A 26,594-nucleotide genomic window follows, 5' to 3' on the forward strand; every position below is an offset into this window, starting at 1 on the left:
CGTGCACACGTGCGGCAGCCGGCCGGCCCGCCCGCCGCGCGCTCCTGCTTACCTCGCTGGCCTGCGCTCGTCGCCCACTCCCGCCGCGCGGCGCTAGTGCCCCCCACCCCGGCCCCTCCGCCACGGCCAGAGAGGGAGGGTGGTGAGGACCGACACCTGGCGGCGCCTCGGGACCTGAAAAACCCGAGCGGTGCCCGGAAGGCAGGCAAAATGAGGAAGGGGCCGGGCGGGTCGCCCGGCTCCGCACCTCCCGCGGACTCCAAGCCACCTCTTCCTCGCTCCCCTGCTCGGGGCCAGGAGGGGCTAGCACACCCCGGGGCTGACTCTTCCCTCCCGCCGGAGGCTTGACCCAGCTCTCCGCGGCCGCTGGGACACAGAGGCAGCAGCGAGCGAGCTCGGGGGCTCGAGAATGAGGGATATAACACGGAAGAAATCTTTCCTCTGCTTGAGAGAAAGAGACGCCCCGCGGGCGCCGGGAGACAATACTAGGCTCCGGCAGCGGGGCCGTCTGAAGGCGCCCCGGGAGGGACTCTCCGGGTTCTCCGACGTTTATTGGTAGTTGGGGGGCTGGGAGGGGAGGGCAGAGACTCCTGCTACCCTCCCACCACCCCTCCTTTGTGAAGAACGAGAAAAGTCGGAGCTCGCACCTGTGTTCCGAACCCCAAAGCGGGAACTTGTAACTCCTCCACCTCCTAATCAGCTTAGCCAGTAACTGAGCGCCTACTGTGTGCCAGAAGTGCTTCATTTAGTTCATTCTTGCACGCCTCGGTGCATTTAGCTAGCACCCCACTCTCCCCACATCATGGATTTAGAAGCTGGTGGGCTCAAGCTGAGGAACTTCCCCAAGGTCACCCAGGTGGCCAGATGTAAAACCAAAACTGGACTCGAAAGCCCTAACCATTAGACCAGACCGTCTCGACCCTCACGTCGCAACCTTGCCGGCTGCGGGCTCCTCTTGCGGCGCAGCTCCCGCGCCCGCCGAGCCCCTGGCGGCCTCCGGAGGCGCGGGCAAGCACACCGCACCAGGCCGACCCCCTACCCCGCGTTGGCGGGGGGCAGCGGGCGCCGGCCGCCGCACAGGGTCTCTTCAAGGCTCGGGTCCCAGCAGCACTCTTGACCTAGTTCACCTCTTGACAGTCTTCCTCCTCCCCAGTCAACGTCAGGGGTTATCCTAGAAAGGCCGGGGAATGACTCCTGGGGAAGTGTGGAGGCGGGAGGGCTGCGAGGTGAAGCGGAAATCCGACAGCTCCGCGAGGACAGAAGCCGAGCGGCACGGGGAGGGAGGAGCGTTTGTCCTCATCCGCGCATGGAGTTTCTGCTTTTGAGACGGTGCAACAGCCCCTTAAACACTGCAGCTTCACAGGGCTACAGCCTGGCGGGCTACCCGGCTCCCAGCAGTCCCTCCAGAGACCCAGCGTGAGAGAGAGACAGATAGACACAGAGGAAATGAATCTATAAAGTCTCCTATCTGTAATTACTTGGGTAGAGAGTTACAGGAATCAAAATACAGACCAATGGCCCGGGAAAACTGCCGATTTCTCTCTATCCCTTGTCATACGCACACAATGGGAATGTTTTACACAGGCTCACTCTTTTGCAGGGGGCGGGGGGGAATAGTTTAAATGATTATTAATAACATTATATCAGAGGATTCCCAAAACGGTTTGACATCACCAGCTGGTGAAGCCCTGGAAAGCTTTTCTTCCTCTTGAAAACACCTCGAAACAGGATTTTCCTTCTGACCATTAGTTATCCACATTGCGTTTGCTGCACTTCCAGCTCATCTTTATTTAGGCTCAGTTCAATTTCAGTTGAAAGAACAAACAGAACAAAATCAGCAATACTACCATTCGTCTTCCAGTAGTAATAATGGGCTAGTGAAACGTTAAACAGTATTTATTGAAGACCTAATATATACAGAAATTCAAGGGAAAGGAGGGCAAATAATTAAAAGAAAATTGCATCTCAGCAAGTAAGACAATAGCACAGACTTTTAGGCTCAAATCCCAGTTGAACTACTTAGTATCTTTGGGGTTTGGACAGGTCACTTAACCTTTCTAAATCATAGTTTACCCTTCTGTAAAAATTAAAATAAATACAATGCTTTCTTTGTTGTAGAATGGTATAAAATATATGTGTAGCATTTGGTACATGATTAATAAATATTAGCAATTTTTAATGAATAAGACATAATGAATGGGAAGGAAAGCAAACAAGGTTTAATGGCATTAGTCTATAAAGACCAAGTGGACATAAATTTAGTGTAATTCTCCTGAGAAAGCATAGATTAGTTTGAGAAGAAAGGATCAGATATTTCAAGGAATTATCAAAAAGATAAGGATAAGAAGAAAATGTATTAAAGACCCAAGTAGCAATCAAAAGGAGAAAAGACAAAGTCATAGTTATTTTCCTTTTGTGGTACCATCTCAGGGTTATTTCTTAATAATAACAACTGTAACTAATGCAAACAGGTATTCTTACTGGTTACAAAATCCAAGATCAATTTATGTCTAATGTGGGTCTCTATTTTATAGCAGAATCAACACTAGGACATCTCTCTGGAAGATGTGGCTGATAACGCTGCCTAGGAATGTGAAAATTGGAACAATAATGTGCAAGGGAAGGTGCTACTGGATTTTGGAAGTGTGTCAGTTGCTGGAGAGCATCCTCCATGATCCCAAATGTATAAAGGGAAGGCGATGTGTAAGTACTCTGAAGAGATCATGATTCAGAATCATCTCTTGAGTATGAAGCATATAAATGCCAAGCGATAACAGTCACTAATCATCTGGTATTTATCTTTGCTATAATATTTATTCATTTGTTCAGTAAATATGTATTGGATATTTGTGGTAGTTGCTCATTTGTGTCTGACTCTTTGCAACCCCATTGGCTGTAGCCCACCAGGCTCCTCTGTCCATGAGAATCTCCAGGCAAGAATACTAGAGTGGGTTGCCATTCCTTTCTCCAGGGGATCTTCCTGACCCATGGATTGAACCTGGGTCTCCTGTATTGCAGGCAGATTCTTTACCATTTGAGCCATCAGGGAAGCATAACTGCACCCAACTTGTGGCTCAAACCCATGACCCTGGGATTAAAGAGTTCCATGCTCTACTAACTGAGCATTTACTCTATGTCAAACATTATTTGATAAGCACTGGGGAATAATGTGTTGAAAAGGCAGCCATTTTCCTTAACCTTGGAGCTTTTGAGTGTGGAGAGAGGAGAATAGAATAACACATGTAGAACATATTGTGAAGAAGATAGGATATCAGGAATCCATAATTAGTGCAAATAACTCAGCTTGAGGCTTTGGGTAAAACTTGCCTGCTGAAGTGATGTTTTAGAGTGAGATTTGAAAGATGAGTTAGCCTGATGGAGAGGTAGGGAAAGAACATTCTAGGAAGAAGATATAAAGGGCCAAGAGAGGATGGAAGGAAGAACAAAGACTAGAGTACAAGGGGTAAGAGTGGCTCCCAAGAGTGATGTGTTGGAAGGCTGGGCAGAAGCAATTTGGTTCCATTAATCTGTCGAAGTAGAGGAGTGGACAGTTAAAGAATCCACCTGCAATGTGGGAGACTGGGGTTCGATCCCTGGGTTGGGAAGATCCCCTGGAGTAGAGCATGGCAACCCACCCCAGTATTTTTGTCTGGAGAATCCCCATGGACAGAGGAGCCTGGTGGGCTACAGCCATGAGGTCTGAAAGAGTCAGACATGACTGAGCAACTGAGCACAGGCCAGAGGACTGACAAGATGAGTTTTAATCACACTGGAGGAAGGTGCTGATGGCTATAGGGGATCTCTTATTTCAAGAACCCAGGTGAGAGGTGATGTTGGACTGAATTAGGATAGTAACAGTGAAGCTGGAGAGAAGTGGCTAGAGTTGTGTGGGAGAAATGGTTAACTTTGTGGCGCGTGGACAATGGGAAAAGAGGGAAAGGGGTTCAAGAATGACTCATACATTCTGGTTTAAGCAACTCAGTGGTGGCTGTAGAAGAAAGTTGATGGGAATCATACATTCAGTTTGAGTCACGATGAATATAAGGTCCCAACTAGCCATCTAGGGTGCACTGGACATTTTGTTATATGGACCTGAGACTCAGAACTGAGTGCTGATGTGGAGCCAATACAAACTTTCTGTATTGCAGACTGACATTTTACTTCCCTTTCTGTCTGAATTTTTCTTTTTAGGACATGTTACTATCTAATATATTTTATTTTACCTATTGTAATTCTGTCTTCCTGCGTGAAATGAAAGTTCAGAAAAACAGAATTATGCCTGCTTTCCTAAATACTAGGATCCTGGTGGACTACAGTCCATGGGATCACAAAGAGTCAGACAAGACTGAGTGAATAACACTTGGCTATAGAAGAAACTAATACATATGTTTTAATGAATAAGTTATTATTTGATGATCCTGCGGATCATCCTCCCACTTAAATCAAGAGAGTTTATGACAACTTATGCAAGGAGGAAGTATAGATTAAGAAAGGAATCTTGTGGAAATTGACAATTTACACCACTCCAGAAGGGTGAAATTAGAAATGGCCCCAAAGGCAAGAGGAAAACCACAGTGATGTGATCAAAGCCAAGGAAGGAGAACATTCTAGAAGGACTAGTCAACTGCATTAAATCCTTAAGAGGTTTTAAAATTTTTGAATAGATTACATGCTTGTGGTATACAAGATGAGCCAGTATTTCCCTCTGCCACCCTGATTTCTTCCCCAGGGTCTTGCACAGTTCATTCGGGGGGAGGCGGAGGTGATATTCCATACCATAGCCTTTATCCTGTGAGAAATACATATAGGATATGTCCTCAAGTGCCAGAGCACCTTTTTTGACTTCCTGCTGCTGGTGCAGCCTCAGAGATGATGATCATGGATGAGGTTCTCATGGAACCTGGGTTACCTGCTTTGCCAGATTGATTAAACATAAGTGTTTATTATTATTTTTTAAAATGGATAATGAATACCTTAGCTTTGAATATTGATTAGCATCTTTTTAAATAGTGTTCCAAAATTTCAGGAATACTGAAAAGTAGGAAGAAAGTAAAAAATATATGTTGAAAGAAAATATACATTTATTGCTTTCAGTACCCACTTACTAATTACTAATAGTGTTTTCAAGTCTATAACTTCCTTAACCTACTGTAATGTGTAAATAAGAACCATTTTAAAATAACCTCTCCAAGTATCTTATATATGAATGCACCTTTATTTATTTTTATATGCTAAAGAATATTCCTGTGACGTGAAGGTCGCTCAGTTGTATCCGACTCTTTGCAACCCCATGAACTATATAGCCCGCCAGTCTCCTGTGTCCATGAAATTCTTCAGGCAAGAATACTGGAGTGGGTTGCCATTCTCTTCTAACATAAGAAAATGTTAATGGACTCAGGTTCTTCCTGATACCTGTGTGACTTCATATGTAAAACTCCCACAGATTTATCTACAGTTCTCAGCTTCTCTCACCCATTGCATTAATATAACAGAAATAAAATCTTAGCTCAGACAGAGGGTCTCCACACCTAATGGAGATTTGATTTAACAATCAAATGAGCAATAGGAAATTTTGAGAGCTGGAGTTACCAGATACTTTTTGAATGAAAATACTTTTTAGCACCACCTCAAATGAATCGATCTTCAAGAGTACAGTACAAAATGAAATTACTGATGCTCCAAATGGAGGTGAAATTGTTAGATGAGGAAATTACCTGAGCTCTGACACCATGGGGATTCTAATTATATTCATGCACAGTCTCAGAAGCAATGGAACACCACATCCCTTATACTAGAAAAGGCTAGAGTGGGAGAGAAGTCCTTCTTACCAACTGCTTCTCCAGACCTGCAGGGGAGGAGAGGTGAGCTTATCAACATAAATAAATGAGTAAAACTGATGTATAAGCAGTGACACTGACAGTCCTAAGGAGTAATTTCTCAGTGCCTCTCTCATCAGGTTGGTTTTTAGCGATGGTCAGTGAGAGATGGCCAAAGATAGGTGTAAATTCAGTGTCCAAAATGGAGTTTTCCAGACTGTGGGTCACACAATCTGAGGCCTCTCCTGATGCTTTTCTTCCAGGATTGTTTTTCTAGTAGATCCCTGAGTTAGAAAACCTAGGGTTTAAAAGCCTTCTGAGGGCCTATAAAAAATGTTGGAATTCTGAAAAAAGTGGATATTGGATCCAAATTTTAAAAAGTAAACTGCAATGTAGAAATTAATTAACATTTAATTAAATGTCTATAAAATTTAATACTATTCTAATTATACAGATTTAAATTTCATATGGGAAAGGTGCATTTTAATGTGCTTTATATTAATATTATGTGTCGAGGGCCTCCTAAAGTTAAAGGCCTTGGGCATATGAAGGTCACTCAGTCATGTCCAACCTTTGAGACCCCATGGGCTACAGCCCGCCAGGCTCCTCTGTCCCTGGAATTCTCCAAGCAAGAATACTGGAATGGGTAGCCATTCCCTTCTCCAGGGGATCTTCCCAATTCAGGGATCAAACCCGGGTTTCCTGCATTTCCTGCATTCTTTAACCATCTGAGCCACCAGGGAAGCCCAAAGCTTGGGTATACCATATCCAAACCTTGTGGACTGGGAATGGTTGAGGAATAATTACCCAAAGAAAGACCACTCATATGCTCTTTCCAGGAGGAGGAGGCATGGATGCTGAACAGATGAAAGTCACAGATGTCTACTAAATGTAGGATAGGTGTTACTACTGGCCATATCTTTTTGATAAATAAATAGTTCCACAGGGACTTGGATCAGACTAGAAGAGGGACCCAGACTCACTATATCTGTCTTACATAAATGTCCTTGCAGCTAGCTGACAAGACTGAATGAATGCATGCATCAGTCTAGGACATCTGATTTCTCAGCTCCGTGTCAAGATGGATGAGTGGATGATTGCTACTCACATTTTAGCAACTCACATAGTCACCCATGAAACAATCATCCTCACAATTATTTTAAAATAGTCGTAAATACTTGCGAGAATCAATGGAAAATTTTAACAAAATTATAGATAAGAATGACTAGAGATAGAAGATTCTTAGTAACTGAAAATTTGGATAACTGAGACATATTATTAAAAATATTGTATTGTCAATATCAAATAATTGCATTAGTTCCATGTATACACAGTGAAACCCATCTGTATTAGTTAAGTAAACTTTTGAAAGTGAATTCCACAGCAAACTTCTTTGCTGTTCAAGCATTTAAATAAAATAATTCCTATACTTATAATCATAGGATATTTCCTTCCTCATTAGTATTAACACGTGTGTGTGTGTGTGTGTGTGTGTGAGTCACTCAGTCATGTCCAACTCTTTGTGACCGCATGGACTATAGCCCGCCAGGCCCCTCAGTCCATGGAATTTTCTAGGCAAGAATACTGGAGTGTGTTGCCATTCCTTTCTCCAGGGAATCTTCCCAACTCAAGGATCGAACCTGGATCTCCCACCTTGCAGGCAGACTCGTTGCCATCTGAGCTACCAGGGAAGCCCAGTGTTAACACATAATTTTCCTTAATAATTAAAATTCATCTTTGTTTAATATTTAACTATGACATAAGTCACTGCTGACACTAAATGACCTTTCCTGATACTTATATTCCAAACTTTGTACACCTCACTTGATTTTCACAAAATACTATGAGGTAAGTTCTAATATTATCCCCATTTCACAATATTCTGAAAGTGTCACATTGTGATTAAGAAAAGCTTCTCTTCAGAAAAAGAGGAATGGAGAAAAACTAGTCAAAGTCTATCAGAGTGAAGATTTTCTTTAATTGGAAACCTCAAGAATAAGTGATAATAACCACTGTTTCCTTCCATTTGTTTTAGCATAATTCTTCCGTAATAGAAACTACATGAATCATGTTTTGTTCCTAGTTCCTGAGAAGATGAATTTAGTTTTAGGTTCAAATAAATGATTAAGAGCTGTAGGTGACAATGGTGTTCCTACCAAGGGCTACGCCATGTGATAGTCTAGAGCACAGCCATCTAGCCATCGACTGCAAAATGAAGAAAGACACTTTCAGGCCAGAAAGTCCAACAATCAGTAGCTACCATTGTTTACTTTTTAAAATGTAACTTAACAGGAGTTTAGACTCAAATCACTTAGTTGTTGGGGGCCAACAATGTATCAAAACAAGAAGCAATGAGTACTTTGGAAATTCCGTATGCTCCAGTTATACACTTTATCTAGAAGTTGCCATGTAGATCCTTGATAGATAAGAGATAATTTTGAATGTTATATAGATAAGAAAATCTCAGTTTGATACTAAGAAGCCATCAGCATTCTTCTATGACTTGCTACTTATCCATTTTAATTGAGAGGAGTGAGTCTTTAGATGCAGGCCATTCAGATTCTCTTTGATTTTTTTTAATTGGGGGTACAGTTGCTTTACAGTGTTGTGTTAGTTTCTGTACAGCAAAGTGAATCAACCATGGGTATACATATATCCCCTCTCTTTTGGATTTCCTGCCCATTTAGGTCACCACAGAGCATTGAGTAGACTTCCTTGTGCTATGCAGCAGGTTCTCATTAGTTATCTATTAATATTTTATACATATTAGTGTGTTTATGTCAATCCCTATCTCCCAGTTCATCACACCCACCCCTTCTCCCCTTTAGTGCCCATACGTTTGTTCTGTATGTCTGTATGTTGATTTCGCCCTTGTAAACAGGTTCATCTGTACCATCTTGCTAGACTCCATATAGGTGTGTTAATATGTGATACTTGTTTTTTTCTGACTTCACTCTGTATGACAGTCTCTAGATCCATTGGTTTTTATCATTATGACTATATTTCATTTTTGGTCAACAATACTAGAGTTCCATACAAGGCAGTGAAATTACCTTTATTAAAAAAAAAACATTTAAGTTAAAGGTGAGTAAATAAAAGGAAATATTGATAAAATAGCAGAGCAGGTGGTATGTGGATTTGACAAAAATAATGTAGGCGGTGTGCAAACATTTGGCAATCTTTGACTACACAATTTGGGCAGGAACAATCTGCCAAAATTCTGTAAGAGAAATTGTCATAGTTTAGATTGATGTGAGGGCCTTCTAATTTTAAGGAATCTATGATCATCAGAAGTCACTCGTGTAAGTGATCAGCATACAGGAAATGTGATGTAAACCTGAACATCTTTAGACAGCAGGGCTGTCTTTATGACACAGATGTCAAAATCAAATTTGGCACATCAGTGAGTATACTGAGCATCTATTCACGTAGACATGTGCTCAGTTTTGCAGGGAGCAAAAAGATGAATTAGATAAGGTTTCTCCCCTCAAGGAGCTAAATCGTAGAAGGCGAGGATGAGGAAGCTAGCAAAAATGATTAAGCAGTAGAATATTAATGTCACAAGAAAGGCATAAACTTAGAGCATAATCCAAGGAGATTGCAGGAGAAAGAGATCATGGCTGGTTAGAATTAAAGGGAAAGCCTTTGCTGTCAAGATGCTCTTCCACATAAATCTAGAAGGATGGGTAAAATATCACTGTAGGTATTAGCAGGCAGTGGGGAAGTTTGAGGTCAGTTTCTTCATTCACAAATCAGTGTCTGGCTAAAGAGAGATAAATGGCTGGCAAAGGCAGCCACAACGTGGAGAACCTCGATGTTAGAATGAGGATTTCAAATTATGTTGATAGAGGAAGGGTTCCCTGGAATCCAGTCACCCTTTAAACATTTCTCAGCAATGTTATACTTGCCACATCATTTTGAACAGAGATCACCAAACGTTTTTTGCAGGCTACTCCATTCTGCAGTAGTAGGATGAAAGCAACCATAGACAAACATCAACAATAAGGGTGAGTCATGGGTTAAGGAGTAATAGAGAATGAAAGGAAAAACTCCTACTGGGAAAATATAGTGAGAGCTTTACCAGGAAAGAAAACAAACAAGCCAACAACCAAGACACTTCACCTATCATGTAAATGGCACTAGTGATTTGAAAGTCTTTTATGTCATTTGACTGTATTCAAAATGGCTTTCCAGGTGGCTCAGCAGGTAAGGAATCTGCCTGTGATGCAGATGAGATCCCTGGAATGGGGGAAGATCCCCGGGAGGAGGGCATGGCAACCCACATCAGTGTTCTTGCCTGGAGAATTCCAGGGACAGAGGAACCTGGTGGGCTACAGACCCTAGAGTCTCAAAGAGTCCAACACAACCTGAGCTGCTGAGCATGCGCACTATATAAAGGGCAAGAGAGTGTTTGGCCAGTAGGGCATGACATCAGAGAGAGTTTCAATCTTAGTGTGAAGTTGAGCTGACTTGGGAAAGAAACCTGGTATCCTAGATTCTTTTAAAATGAAAAGAAACCTAAATAGTAAAATGAATGCCTGCCTATTCTTTTTTCCCTCTCAGGAGCTAGGAGTTCGTGGTCTACAAGGAGCTGTTTGACCCTTCCATCCTCTACATGGACAGGAAAGTACAAATGGGACATTAGAGAAGAAAACCATTGAGATCTTATCTTGACTAAAATGTCATTCTACCAAGAGAGAAAGTAGAGTAACAGAAAATGATATAGTGTTTAAAAAGATTAAACTTGAAAGTTAAAAAAAAAGCAGGTATCAGTTAAAATACCTTTTAACGACAGCAAATCAGATTCATAGGTTTGGGAAGACCCAGTAATCATTGAGATGTTAAGAGACAATATAAAATTCATATAAATTTTTATAGATAAAATGAGAAACTTTAAATAAATATCTAGTTTGCAGTAGGAGTCTCTGGTCTGTAACTTCAAACAAGTTCATTTATTTATTTTCCTGTTATTAAGGTTGTGCGGGAGTCATTGCAAATGCTCAGCCCAAATTCCATCAGATCATTTTTGTATTCCAACCCCACATCCAACACACACATATAACATATTTTGAGGGATAAATCTGTGGCCAATATCTGCATTCAGCCTCTTCATTTTGCTACTCTTGGGCTATAGTGGCAGCCATTGGCCACTGGGAAATACCTGGAAAATTTGCAGCCTCCCAGGGTGCCAATTAACCAATGATCGTCTAGTGGGAAATAAAGCAGTTCTTATACAACTTACACTCCAGAGTTCCTTTGCGGAATTAAGTTCAGACTTACCCTCTAAATGGCTTTTGCTTGAAATCTCACCCTTGTTTGGTTTACCCTCCCTTTCCTATCTTATTTTACCTCTGTGCTTACCATTTGCTCATAAATCCTATCTTGATCTGTTCTTGGAGAATGAACCTAAGACCAGTGAAGCTTTCAGATGCAAAACGGGAAATTGTTACTTCTGAAAAATAAGACATCATTGTGTGTTAGTTGCTCAGTCCTGTCCGACTCTTTGAGACACCATGGACTGTAGCCTGCCAGGCTCCTCCATCCATGGGGTTTTCCAGGCAAGAATACTGGAGTGGGTTGCCATTTCCTTCTCCAGGGGATTTTTCTGAACCATGGGTCGAACATGTCTCCCACATTGTAGGCAGACTCTTTACCATCGGAGCCACTAGGGGATTAGAAGTCTAACACATCATTATTGGAACTCTAAAGATGATACTATCATGAGTTATAAACAATACTAGTATTACTGTTTTTTAAACAATAGCTGTGTGATTGGGGCAGGGGGAGAATGAGTACATGTTACAGGCTTTTCCTGTTTCTTAGTTGTCTCAAATGTAAAATGAGGGTGTCTCTAAAATTCTTCTAAGGCCTAAATCAGGGGTTGGCAAACTGACCAAACCCAGCCCTGCCTTCTGTTTTTATAAATAAAGTTTTATTGGAATGCATCCATGCTCATTAGTTTAAATATTGTCTATGCTTACTTTCAGGCTACAACTACAGAATTGACTAGCCTATGAAGTAGGTCTCTTTTCATCCTTAACATTTTTTTTAAGTCTAATGAGGAAATTGAGACAAAGGTCAAGTCACTTGCCCAGGTTTTATAGGGCAAGTAATGGGAGAGCCAAGATTCACATTCAGTCATTCTGCTTGCAGAGTTAGCAATTCTAACTAGAGCGCTGAGCTACCCTCATTTGGGAAGGCCACAATGAAAATGAATGTTGAATCCTTCTGACTCACAGTGACTATGCTGCGTTTATTTTGTCTTTAGTAGCAGGGTTAACGTTAACAGGAACACATGTGGAAGCATGAATGGAGGAGAGGGAAGGTGTCAGCAGGTTCAACAAAGTTGTTAGGAAATAATACCAAGAGTAAAATATAGCCTGCTTATTTTTTCACCATCACATGCAGTCCTAAAATGTAGTTGCATGTTCTTTTCATTTTATTTTCTTATGGTGCAAATCATAGACATGTTCACAAACAAATTCACATGCCACCTTAGTCTTCGCATGCCAGCTTCTTGCGTCTCTGGAGCGGAACAAATCATTTTATGCCACTTCTCACTTCTCATCCCCTTCCCACTTCCTTTGAGATTGCTGTTCTGCTTAGGCAACATGATGAATGACAATGCCATGGGTAGACAGTTTTACTTTTGAACAATCCACAATATTACAGTGCATCAGCAGAGCCTGTCTTGGGTTTTTTTGTTTTGGAGCCCATTGACATAAATTCTCTCAAAATATATTTGTATATCCTTTTCCAATGAGGTGGCTTTTCATTTGGATGGAACAAGTTCATTTATTGATGTAAGCTGAAGATGAAGAAAGCATCCAAAAGAGGAAAAGATAGACATTTTTCAATTTATCTTCCTTAAATGACATACTGGATTTCGATCATGGAGAAGAAGAGGATTGGCTAACATGAATTCCTATTTCTTTAATTTTTTGGTTAAATATTTTGCCACTCATTATTTTGACAATTGTATCATATGAATTTGGCTCAAATACCTGGTTTTGTTCTTTATAGCTTTAATTTAACTCCATTCTTCATGTAGGTAAAGTGGATGATAACATTCCTTATTCTGCCCAGGTCACATCTCCTAACATAACTATTTGTAGTAATGTTTGCATTGTGATTAAATCAATTTCTCTGTCTCTGTCCCTCTTTGTCTATGTGTGTTTTACATTGCCATTGTTAATGAACTGCCTAAGAACATAATTGTGCTTGCCACTGTGATAAGTACTTAATATGCTTCATTTAAACTTCATATTAGTCTCTGAGGTTGGATTTGCCATCTACCATTTTCAGATGAGGAAACTAAGGTTGTAAAAGTTAATGGACTTGCCTAAAGTCACTTGACCAATTAATAATATAATAAAGATTCCAACTCAGGTTAGTCTGCTTCTGTCTTAATCCTATACAAGAACCCAAACAATTAAGATATAGAAATTCTCAAATATTAGGGTGAATCAAGATATAGATTGCCTGTGGTGATCAGACCTTATGATGAATCTAAATCAAAAGGGTGAAGGTAAAGAAATTTTATTATTAAGGTCAAGAACAGATTGATAATATCAATCATCATGATAGTTAGATGAATAAGCATTTATTCTAGTTAGAAGCTTCATAGAGATCAGGGATTTGTGGCCAGGAGTCTGATATTCTTAGCATCTAGGCTAAGATGCAACTTAACAGAAAGAAGGTAGAGTATATTGTGGGTAGCAGTGGGAAGCATTTTGGTACACAACTATAAACTTAGAAAAATGTATATTATAAAGTGGTATTATTATAAGCTTATAAAAAAAAGTTCTGATAACTTAGGAAAGTTGCAATGTTTTGGTGTTTTTGGCAAATTTATTTAAAGACAGCAAAGGGACAGAGTATCATGGTTTTGAAAACACCTATTATTTAAATAGTATCTCCTTGCTTTGAAAAATGTGTACCATTCCTCACCACATTTTAATGCTGTGCATGTGGATTCCAGATACATAAACCACTGAATCTGCCTCTGAGACGGGGAAAGGATAAATGAAGTGAAAGTCACTCAGTCATGTCCAGCTCTTCGCGGTCCACGGAATTCTCCTGTACAGAATATGGGAGTAGATAGCTGTCCCCTTCTCCAGGGGATCTTCCCAACCCAGGGATCGAACCCAGGTCTCCCACATTGCAGACAGACTCTTTACCAACTGACCACAAAGGAAGCACAACAATACTGGAGTGGGAAAGAATAAGGAAAATAAAGAAAAAACTAACTATAAGATCTCTTGATTAGTGATCTAAAAAGGTCATGTCCGACTCTTTGTGACCCCATGGACTGTAGCCCACCAGGCTCCTCTGTCCATAGAATTCTCCAGGCAAGAATTCAAGTGGGTTGCCATTTACTTCTCCAGGGGATCTTCCCAACCCAGGGATCAAATGCGGGTCTCCTGCATTGCAACAAGATTCTTTACTATCTGAGCCACCACGGAAGTCTCTTCAAAGCAGAGAGGCTGTTTAAAAATATAAATGTTGCCTTCCTAATATTTTACTTTTAGGAGGATTCTCCATGTAGAATATAATGCATTTGGAATTTAAGGATTTGATTTCTCAGCATTGTTTCATTAAGATTTGACCAAGCAGAAAATTGAGTTCAAAGTGAAGAAACAAGCCATGGAAGGTATTGAACTTCTGTTGACAGTCATTGGTAGATATCTGTTGACAGTCATTGGTAGATACCCTTTAGGAAAAACTAGTATTCATGGCATCAAATTTCCTTTGCTTAAATCTAAAGTACTATTCTAAGAATTTATGCAGATGATGACTTTATATTTCAGCCGGACTCATTTTTCCCTCTTTGGCCTTAGGCTGTTTTTTTTTTTTTCTTCTCTAGTAATTTACTTGCAGTGTTTTCCTCAACAATTTGAGGAGGTGCAACAAGTGCATCTAGTCAAATTCTTTTGCTCCACGGCCTTCCAGGTACTCTGTGTTACAGCCGGAATTGCTTTTGCAACCTCACCTCAATGACTGTCTCTCTTTCACTCTTTCTATTGACTCTGGCCTTTACACCAAGCAGGCTCCTGCCTCTGAGCTTTGCCCTTGCTGCCCCTCTGCCTGCAAGACTTCTCCAGATCTTCCCGTGATGAGCAGCATGTCCAGGTCTCATCTTTCACAGGATCTGCTCAGCATGGCCGTCCCTGTAATTCTACAACTCCAGTCAAGCTCTTTCTATCTCATTACTGCCTTTCATGGCCTCCTCTTCTGAACTGTGTTCTGTAACTTGTTTATTATCTATTTCCCCCTATTAAAATATAGAATTCAAGAAATCATGTCTGTCTTCTTCGACAGAGTATCCAAAGGATCGGACATGTAATAGGTCTAAAGTAAAATGGATATTGAATGAATGACTAACTTTCAGATTTACCCTTCTCAATGGCTCTTTCTTCCTTGACTTAATACTGCTTTTTTCTTCCTCAAATCAGAGATAAAGTTGCACATTTTTGAGATCTATTATGTGAGACATTTGCATATTTTAATCCTTGAAACTGCTCATCGAGGTAACTGTTAATATGCCTATGGAAACTGACAAAGCTAAAAATAATAAGAACCAGAATTTAAACAAAAGTCAGGTGATTTCAAAGCTGGTGATTTCATTAAGCTATGTGGATGCCCTTTAGTTCTTTTTCTTGCCTGATTGCTCATGCTAGGACTTAGACCTGTGTTGCATAGGAGTGATGAGAGTGGACACTCTTTGTTTTGTTTCTGATCTTAAAGGAAAAGCTTTCAACCTTTTCCACTGAATGTGATGTTAGCTGTGGGCTTGTCACACGTGGATTAAAATGAGGTCCTTACGTGCTCAGAATCTCCCTTTATTACATGCCATCTCCTATGCTTTTTCATTCCAATCTCTCCCCTACTCGAAATTTTGGGTTTTATCCTGTAACCTTGATATGGTTAGGAGTTCTTTGAATACTTTGTTATAACTTTCTTTTACATTCTAATAGCAAGGAACATTAGGAAAGTCACACTGTAAACATCTTATCAGTGCTTGTTGAAGTAAACTGACTAAATGAATAGATAGATGATAAAAACCAGAAAAAATCCCATAGAAAGTTCTTGAGAATTCACACTGTTATCAGCACTGAATGGAAGCTATGGTCCAAACAAATATGGAGTCTGAACCATCCTTGTATATATTTTAAGGTGAATTACTGCAAGAGAGTAATATAGTTGTATAGTTTGTATAGTTGTATAGTTTCATAGTATATATGAAAATTTTCATAGTATATGAAAATTAATCAGTTCTTTAAAAACGTATTGAAAAATCTTATGAAATTGGCTGAAGTAAAATACTGTGCCCCCTAGATTAACAGATTATATTCCCAATCCTCTGTCTCTGTCTCAAGATGGACTGGTTACTTTTTGCCTCTAGGGAATTTTCTTGAATTTACATTGATTCTCACTGATTTCATGTAAGTAAATGGTTTTCAAAAGACTAGTAGGCCTACATATTGAATTTGGTTTTACTTTTAAGCATCAGTTGAAGACACTGAAGTGAGAAAAATAATTATAGTAGTACCCCTCATCCATAGGTGATCTATTCCAAGACCCCAGTGGATGTCTGAAAGCTATGGATAGTACCACACCCTATATATATTATTTTTTCCTATACACACATATCTTTGACAAAGTTTATGTTAAGCACAGTAAGAAATTAACAATAATAACTAATAATAAAATAGAACAATTATAAAAATATACTAAAATAAAAGTTATGTGAATGTGGTTTCTCTCTCTTAAAATATCTGTTGTACAAATTCAATGTTTTTTCCATAGTAACTAAGTACTTTATCACACACAGTAGCCATAATTTTTATAGTTCTTTTGTGTTCTTACAAAAGATCTTAGCAATGTCACATACAATTTTTTTCTTATTGAGAACTTTTACCTTTTCACTTAAAGGAAGCACTTTACAGCTCCTCTTTGGCAAACCTGAATTGCCAGCAATACCACTCTTGTGCTTTGGAGTCATTATTAAGTAAAATAAGGGTGACTTGAACACAAGCACTGCAATAGTGTAATGACCCATCTGATAACCAAAGATCGCTAATGGGTGGGATGTGATGGACAAAGGGTTGATTCACATCCAGGACAGGACAGAGCGGGATGACACGAGATTTCATCACACTACTCAAATGGCACACAATTTAAGATTTATGAATTATTTACTTCTGGAATTTTCCATTTAAAATTTTTGGACAGCAGTTGACCGCAGGTAAATGCTGAAGGAGAAGCATTGGATAAGTAGGGACTGTTGTATATACAATTTAGATTACTTAATAAGACTGGGATTTTTAGAAATCAAACCAGTTACTTACAAATACTCTATGTTCAATGTTTTTACTAAAGATCTACTGCATGTCAGGTAATTTTAGGCGCTAGAAATATGGTGGACAGCAAGACATTATCCCTTTGTTCAAGGAAGGTGCATTTAAGTGGGGAATCAGTTACTGAATAAATAAGCCTACAGTAAATACATAATAACAAATTGTGATAATGTGTTTTAAGAAAAGGATAATAGCGAGGGGAACTGACAGGAAGAGGAGGTGGTGAGAAGTCACTAAATACTGTGTGAAAAAAATCCCATTTCCATTGGAATCTGGAGGTATTACCCAGGCATGGAATGGTAGAAATGGTGTTGGGGTGGAAAGAGGGGAGAGGAGTAGGAAGACATGAGGCTAGTGGAGAAAACAGCAAGTGTGATGTCCTCCCAATTTGGAGACAGGAAAAAGGCTGACTAAGGAGCTCCAGTGTGCTAGCGTAAGTGAGCAAGTGAGACAGTAAATACGGAGAATCAGCCATATTTGTCAGGTAAACCAAGTAAGGTGGAGCTACTGACAATGGCTGTTAAAAAGACAGCCATGTCATGTGTATACACAGCCATCATCATGTGTATTTTTCAGTGATAGGATTGATTTAATCAGATGCCTCTGTATTCTTTTACAAAGTCTCATGAATTCACATATTTCTTCACTTACAAAACTGTTATTGCTTGCCTGCAACATGCAAGGCACTGCACAGTATCTAATGGTATTTGGAAATCAGCCATCACGCCAAAACAGATGTGAGCATTGACAAACTGAATCACAGAATACACTATTTTCATATTAAAAAAAATACTTTGTAGCCAGTAGTCTTGGTTCAGGGTGGGAAAGCTGAATGAATATACAAATAATTCTCAGAATCTGATTTAGACCAAGCATCAAGTTGTAAGTCTTGCTCCCTTAGGTTGAATCCTGGCTCAAGCACCTCCTGAGTGTAGGCAAGTGCATTCTTTTCTTTGAGCCTCAGGTTTCTATTTTGTAAACTGGGGATTGGGCTCCCCTGGTGACTCAGAGGCAAGTTATCTGCCTACAATGCAGGAGATGGGCCAGAGATGCGGGTTTGATACCTGAGCCAGAAAGATACACTGAAGAAGGGAATGGCAACCTACTCCTGTATTCTTGCCTGGAAAATCCCATGGACAGAGGAGCCTTGCAGCTACAGTCCATGGGGTTGCAGAGAGTCAGATAGGACTAAGCTATTGAGTACTCACAAACTGGGGTTATGGTAAAAAGCTTACTTGACACACAAGTTATCTTGGAGGGGAACCCTAAACAGATACTGCACATGGAACACAGATCGCAGGGTTTGTCATATATCATGGACTTAATAAATGGCAACCATTATATTTGACTCCACACACTGAGCCAGAAGAATAGTTTCTATTTTACTGTAATTTTCAGTTTGAGGGCATTTAGTCAACTCTAGCTGCACCTGGCTGATTGTTAGAATTACCAGAAATAATCATTTGTTTGGTCTGGATATATGGCTGGGCAGCTGGAGTGTTTAAAGCTCCCCAGGTAATTCTAATGTGCAATGATGACTGCAAACCACTGACCTAGAGGCTGCTTCAGGAGGATGACAACACCAAGCTCCACTCTGCATCTTAAACTACCTCAGGTTAGAATTCAAGTAAGTGGTGAAATTGCCAAAGGGTAGGTGAGAGGAGGTACACACTGCAGCGCTGAGAAACCTGAAAGATTCATCTACTGTGTTCCCAGGGCCCTGTTTGCCCTACATTTTCTGTCATTTTGGTGTTAGTTTCTAACTGGCTCTGAACATTCTTTTATCCCTGGGATTGTAGCCCCCATTGCCTCTTAGCAGAACCAGTGACACCAAAAGCTAAATTTACCCTTTCAGGTTATTAAGAGGAACATCTTTGCATCACAAAATGTTTGTACATTTAATAGCATCCTGGCACTCTGAAAAAGCCTATGTATTTCTGAAAGTGTCTGCTGGACTTAGAGGGGTATTTTACAGATGGACAGTTTGAGACTTCAGATCATCATGTTCCTCCACAAATGGTCCTTCTCCTTCCAATGTTGCTAGGAAAATCTTCCTAAGCCACCTCTTTATTATGTCATTCTTCAGTACAAAAACTTCAACTGTCTCCCTATGACTACAGGAAAAATTCCTTAAACATGGCTGTCAAGTCTCTTGACTATCTGGATCAGACACCATTTCTAGACATCTCAAACTTTTTTTCTTGCACAAACCCTGTATTTTAGCCAAATCATCTGTTAACTGTACCCTGAACTTACATTATGTTTTTTGTCCTCTATACCGATGAACAAATTTTGAATAGAATATGTATACAAGTCATTTGGGAATCTTGCTAAAGATATAGTATTTATTAGTGAATGCATTATTAGTGTTTGTGGGTCTGGGGTGGGATCACAGTGAGGTTCTGCATTTCTAACAAACTTCTGTGTAATGCAGAGGTTGCTGATGCTAGAACCACACTTGGGTGGCAAGACTTCACACAAGAGGCCAGGAAAATCTCAGGTGAACTATGTCCTATTTAGTCCTCTTTGCCTGTCTCATTCCTACTTGTCTTCAACGGCTATGTGAAAGAGTGATTCAATGAGAACCTAATTTGCTTTATCTCCTCACAGTCCTTTCCCATTCTCCATCCATTTCACAAAGGTAGTATGACCCTCTGTGTCTTCCTGTGGTTTCAGGAGAGATTTCTGTTTCCAGGCTGAAAGAAAAGTGGCTTCCAAGACACATCCTAGTCTGGGTTTTGCCTTCTTGAGGCATAAGCTATTGACAATAATTGTGCTGGTTTTCCTGGGCAGGAGGAGATGGTAGCACCGTGAGAAGAGCAGCAGTCAGGAGAGTCCCCTGTCTGCGAAGGGGATGGAGGTCTGAGGAGGTCACATGCCTCAGGGTATGGCTGAGTGCTATATCTAGTGCACTGAAAGTGTAGCAACCAAGCTCTCAGCCTTGCCAGATGCAGGCACCCCGAGTTCAGCATATAAACTAGAGGATCTTAAGCACTGAATGAGAGAAGCTGCTTCCTGTCCATTTTAAAACAAATTCACAACCTTGGTACAAATGGCCAGAGGTGGAATAAAAATAACTGATGTGATGTTCCACAGGCTAGGGAGCTGAGAAAAAAGATTTTAGGTTGACTTATGGAAAATAAATGGATACTTCCTTTAGGGCTGAATGTTTGAATCAAGTTTCATATGTGCTAAACTTATTTCCGATCCAGTCTCTTCCCCGGAGCCTGAGTTGATGTGTTTAAGGGCATCATGGCAGAGACAAGAAGTCCTGACTTTGCAATTCTGATTGAATTCCTGATTTCAAATCGATATGAGCCTCAGAGTTCTCATTTGTAAAAATGTGAGTCCCGGCACTCAGTTCATAGGAGGGTTGAGAGGGCTAGAAATAATAAATGTAGAGCATGTGGCATGTAGTGTCTGATTAGTAAATGTTTGCTACTCTTATACCCATCCACTCTACTACTACTATCATGACTACCATGAACACTTCTACTATAATCAAGGCAGCATTTTATCCTCACAGTTTGACATCAGCAACATTCCTAAAATAATGCCATGCACATCATTTATTTGAGTATTATTCAGAATCCCCCTGCAGAGCAACCAGGCTCTAAATAATAAACTTTGACCATGATGATGTCTATGAATTTATTACCTACTCTTGATAGTTATTTTTTTGTATCACGCAGTGCCATATCTGTAGCATAAACTTGGAAGAAAGAAATTATGTTTTGTATTTCTTTGCAATCCATTAGTTTTTAGTATCTTGTAAATAGTAGATACTCAGCCAATATGTGGCAACTAGTTGTTGCAAAACAGTGAGTTTTGATAGTTTAGGAGAAGCGTAGATGACAGAAATTTTAGATATAATTTTAGCAATCTGGGATTAGAGAAGCACTGCATTTTACTCTATATTACCTCCATATTGCTTCAAACTTAATTATATCCAAAAGCAGCTTATGTTTTGTTACTTGCCAAGTAGGCTAAATGTTAGGGTTTATACAGCTATGGAAACAAGAGCAGGGATAAACAAACCACTAAAGAGAACCACTTTTCCTTCTCTGTTATATAAATAGTTTTGCCAAGCTTTTGAACCTAGAATATCAAGGAAGAAATCATCATGCTTTTAATCAAATTAAATAACTCATATTTTTAAAGTAACACCCTGTGTGTGTCAGCAAAACATCTTTTTAATTCAGTTAGTCAGGGGTTAAATTTCTAGCAACAGAAACTTTACAGCTGCTGTCACAAATACAGTAATTACTTTGGTCAACATTCTCCAAGAAACTCCAGCTGTCTTATCAAGCGCGCTTTGTCAGAAAGACTCCTTTCCTGTTAGGGGGCATGAATTGTAGAATAACTACCATGGTGCCAGTGAAAGAGTTGGCATAAAAAATATTTCCAAAGCCATATTGTGGCTTTTTTTTTTTTTTGCTTGAATTTGAGATTCTGTTCATATTTACTGTGCTTTTTAGACAACCTTCCACCAAATTTTATGGACTGAAGAAAATGAGAATCTGCAGATTTTTTTCTTTGAAATTAAATCCATAGGAAATCATTGCTAACTATGGCCACCAATCTAAATCTCTACCCACCCAACGTAAACAAAAATGAAGATAGCAGTAACATATACTCTGGATGCTTTAAGGTTCTGTCACCTTAAATGTGATGATTCTCTCAACAGAAGCCTAGTTCTAGAGCTTGTCAGAAGTCAAGAATGGCTCATCTCCTCAGTGTAAATATTCAGGGAAATTCTCATTATTCATGGAGTTAGACTCATTCAGAGGTGACTTTCAGTTTATACAATTACTCATCCTATCATTTCCCTTTTTCTCCTGTAGGGGAAGATTTAGCAAGGAAGAACCAGGGACCCATTAACTTATAGTCAGGTGGGTGGTGTGAATGGAACTGATTAAAGTAGAGAGACCAAACCCCATACTACAGCACCTAGTGGTGAAATGTTCCAGTAGAAAACTAGCACTGATCATTATTTCCATTTTATCTAGAACAAAATTCAAACTCCTTTACCCTCTATCATCAAGTGCCTGGCTACTTTTTCAATTCTATGTCATACTGCTCTACTTTGCATGCTATGCTTTAGACACTCAAACAGTTTGAATCCTCAGACTTAACCAGGCTAGTTCCTAATTTAGAGATTTTGCACTAGTTGTTCCCTCTGCATGTGCTACCACCCCTTGATTTTATTTATATGGCTGGCTCCTGCCTGTCATTAAAATCACAGCTTAAATGCCTTATCCTCCCAGAGGTCTCCTTTCCTCACCATACATAAGGTAGTCGCTCACTAGCTTTCTATCTGTTTTAATTATCGTAACACTTAACATTTCCTCCTGTTCTTACCCATTTTATTATCATCTTCCTCCATCTGAAGGTAAACTCCATAGAGGCAAGGTTCTGGTTGGTTTTGTTCATTCCAGTGTCCTTGGAAATTACAAAGCTGACAGGTATATTATGGATTCTTAACTAAAATTTTTGAAGGAATGAATGAATTTGCCAGGGGGGAAGAGTAGGGATAGAAATAGTTAGGGAGTTTGGGATCGACATGTACACACCACTATATTTAAAATGAAAAACTAACAGGGACCTACTGTATAGCACAGGGAACTTTACAATATTCTGTAATAATTTAAATGGGAAAATAGTTTGAAAAAATATATATATATATATATTTGTATAACTGAATCACTTTGCTGCATACCTGAAACTAATACAACACTGTTAATCAACTATACTCCCATAGTAAAAAAACATTTAAAGAACAAGAAGTTACGTTAGGGATTTTTAGTCAAGAGATTATTAAATTAAAACCCATAGATTATGTGTAAATAACGTTGCATGGGGTTTCCCAGGTGGTGCTAGTAGCAAAGAACCTGCCTGCCAATGTAGGAGACATAAGAGACATGAGTTCAATCCCTGGGTTGGGAGGGTCCCCTGGAGAATGGCAACCCACTCCAGTGTTCTTGCCTGGATAATCCCATGGATAGAGGAGCCTGGTGGGCTACAGTCCACAGGGTCACAAGGAGTCGGACATGAGTGAAGCAACTTAGCACACATGCACACACACATGCAACTTTGCATGAATAATATAGTACTTTTTTTCTGAAGAGAAGCCATGGTTTTTAGCAGGAATTCAAAGTCTGACCCTCTGTCTCAAGTCTTAAGTTGAGTTCCCTCGAAGTGGTTCTGAGATGAAGATTCATGTGGAAGTGATGCATTAGGAAATGTCTCCAAGAAAAACAGGTTGTGAAGTGAGGAAGTGAGGCTGGGAATGGAAGAGGGCCAAGCAAGGGTTAGCTATCAAAGCATGTTCTACTAGGGGTACCGTTGGGTTCATTTTATAGGGGAGCTCTGGAAATTGCATAACCTTCACTCAGAGCTGTGCTTATCAGGGCCTAAGAAGCAGGAACATTTATACTCTGAATCCTTAGTCACCAGCTCATGGCTTCCTGAGGCAGAGGTGGGGGTTATAGTTCTGACTTCCTCAGTTTGCAGATAAAGTTTTCTTAGGAAACCTGGAGGCAGTCTTCTAATGAAGAGAGGAAAGTTCTAGCTGTTGAGAGTATAAAAAGACTAGAATCTGATGTTCATGAAAGTGGTTAAGAGTTCATAGAGGTATAGGTGGAACACTGACTGTGTCTGCTGTACCTCCTTTGAAAGAAAAAAATGCTTAAGAATTACCAATCTAGTCTAATTTCCTTCATTTAAAATAAGGCCTCCTGAGGTAAGGTGCTTTTCCAACAGTTATGTAATTAATTGGTGAAATTTATTTGGATCAGATCCAAGGTCTTCCAGTTACCAGCTAATTCACCAACTATTAATTTTTCAAAATTCAAATTAAGATGCTTTTTTTAAAAATATATCTCTGTACAAAAAAAAAAGATATGGAGAATACAAAGATGAATAAATTACTGCTCCTGTTCTTAGTGATTTTATAGCCTAGCAGGAGATAAAAGATGCATATAAACAAGCAAAATTATAAATTATTATATAAGAAAGAATACATTCTTAGGGAAACTCAAAACTCAAAACTCAAAAACTCAAAAGTGATTACTTTCAGTTTAGGGACGTGGGAAAGATCATGTTTACATTGAGGCATCTGATCTTGGTGTATCATTCTTGTTACAAGAAAATACACTCATTCAAAGATATTTACATGAGCATCTACTATACTATAGATACGGTAGGACTGGGAATAAGGTGGTGAATGAAAAAGGCAAAGTATTTATTTTCATCTAATTTACATTCTATTTTGGTAAGATAATAACCAGGAAGAGTAACAGATATCAAAGAGTGATAAGTATTATACAGTAAAGGCTATGAAAGATAAATTAAGAACGAAAGAAGAAAAATTGAGGCTATCTTAGATGGAACGATTAGGGAAAGTCTCTGACATTTGAAATTAGAATTGAGACCAGAAGGATGAAAAGTGTCAGAACCAAGGAGAAAAACACTTAGGAAAAAAGAAAACGCAGCAAAATGAAGGGCAAAACCCCTGAAGCATGGAAAAAGTTTGTAATATTTTAAGAAATTAACAAAGAGTAATTGTGAACTTCAGGATCAAAGGGTGACCTGGCTTGAGATTAGTTTAAAGAGACTGGCAGAATCTTGTAGACCAGAGTAAGGAATTTGCATTTTAAGAGCAGTGGTTAAACATGACATTCCTTTATGTTTCAAACTTATAGTACTATTTGTACCAGCTATAAAACTGGGAATCTGAAATTAAAAATATTTACATTCTCAAAAAGGAAAGAGTTGGGTATAAATCTAAGAAAATATGCACAAGATCTGTAGGAAGAAAACTAAAAATATACTGATGAAAGAAGATCTCAATAAGTGGAAATGTATGTTCATAGATTGGAAGACTCAGTGTTGTTAAGATGTCAGTTCTTTCCAACTTGATCTATAGATTAAACCCTCTCCCAATCAAAATTCTAGCAAGCTATTTTGCAGATATTGACAAACTGATTCTAAAATTTATACACAGATACAACGGATGTGGAATAGCCAACTGAAGAAGCAAATTTGGATGAATAAACTACTCTACTTCTAGATTAACTATGAAGCTGCAGTAAACACAGCACCTTATTTTGGGAGGAAGAATAGCCACACAGATCAATGCGACCAAAAAAAAAAAAAGCTTAGGAAAATACCCACACAATCTGAGTTATTTTTAACAAATGCACACGACAATTCAATGAAGAAAGGATATTCTTTTCAAGGAATAGTGCTGGAAAGATAGTTTTTTCACCAGTGGAGCTGAAAAAAAATTTTTTTGGAAGTCCAAATAAAAATATGAGCCTAAACACAACAGTGTAAAGCAACTAAACTCCAAAAAAAATTAATTTAAAAATATGAGCCTAATCACAGATATTTTACCTTACACAAAAATGAATTTATAATAGATCATATATATAAATATAAAATGAACAACTATAAAAAGCATAGACAAAAACACAGGAGAAAATCTATGTGACACTGAGTTTGGTGATGACCTTTTAGATACAACACTAAAAGCGTATTCAGGAAAGAAAAAATGATGGTAGGTTAAACTTTATTAAAATATTTTAATCTGTGAAAAGACACAGATGAGCTTATAGGAGCCCTTGGTTTCTAATACTATTCTTCAAATAAAAGGAGTCAAGACTCTTTGAAGAAAAGCATGATTCTCTGGGGTTCATATGGACTGGGGTACATATGGACTGGAGCATACTGTGGTGCAAGAAAGTAAGGAAGCACTCAAAGCAAAACAAAACAGAACAGAATAAAATGCCATACCCAACTACAGAGTACAGCAAGGGCACAGAAGCCAGCTGGAAGAACTCCCAACTGACAAAGCTAGAGCAGTTTGAGGAGCAAAATAAATATAGTATTGGGTTATAGCATAAAGTATAAAATCAATATGAGTCCATATTTATATATAAGTGATTTAATAAATAAATGGAGAAGAGCAAAATTTCCTCTGCAGAAAAATTCCAAATAACTTTTGTAGAAACTGCCCTAAAGGTGGGGGAGTGAGCATAACTCTCCACCCCATAAGTGTGAGCTGTGCACATGACTTCCTTCCAAAGAGTGCCTTATAGAAAGGAGGAAAAGAATAAGTTAGTTTATAAGAAAAAGCTGACAGGCACCACCTCAGCCAAGTGATCACATTTTATATCCATGGTGATGTCATGTTGGTAGCACGAACTCTTCCTGTGATGGAATGGAATGGTAACTTATCTCTGTAGCAATTTTCCCCAAACCCCATAACTCCATTTTAGTCATCAAAAAAGAGACCCCAATTCAGAGATATTCTAATAAAAATATGCCCCTCTACTACTCTTGAAAACACTCAAACCCATTAAAAACAGGGACGAGTCTGAGAACTGTCACAGTCTAAAGGAACGTAAGGAAACAC

The 26,594-nt window shown here is 39.3% G+C and overlaps 1 protein-coding gene and 1 long non-coding RNA gene across 4 annotated transcripts in view; one reads left to right on the top strand and one right to left on the bottom strand.

The window, feature by feature from the left end:
• Nucleotides 1-1,150, bottom strand: part of GABRB2 (gamma-aminobutyric acid type A receptor subunit beta2) — a 320,547-nt gene extending 319,397 nt beyond the window's left edge. For 2 of the 3 annotated variants that reach the window (XR_014055595.1, XM_081496063.1), the window contains exon 1: nucleotides 648-1,150. The gene's annotated coding sequence lies outside the window, so the exon portion shown is untranslated. Of the gene's footprint in view, nucleotides 1-52; nucleotides 545-647 lie in introns of those variants that run through there. The other variant, XM_081496065.1, reaches the window with a different exon arrangement.
• LOC145508763 (uncharacterized) lies at nucleotides 106-10,752 on the top strand. The gene is made up of 4 exons (XR_014055597.1): nucleotides 106-201; nucleotides 2,535-2,703; nucleotides 9,765-9,823; nucleotides 10,380-10,752. It is a non-coding gene; the product is annotated as an uncharacterized LOC145508763 (long non-coding RNA).
• The last annotated feature ends 15,842 nt before the right edge of the window (nucleotides 10,753-26,594 follow it).

Source organism: Giraffa tippelskirchi, chromosome 6 (genome assembly GCF_054371585.1).
Source record: "Giraffa tippelskirchi isolate mGirTip1 chromosome 6, T2T-mGirTip1v1.2.pri, whole genome shotgun sequence".
Taxonomy (NCBI): Eukaryota; Metazoa; Chordata; class Mammalia; order Artiodactyla; family Giraffidae; genus Giraffa; species Giraffa tippelskirchi.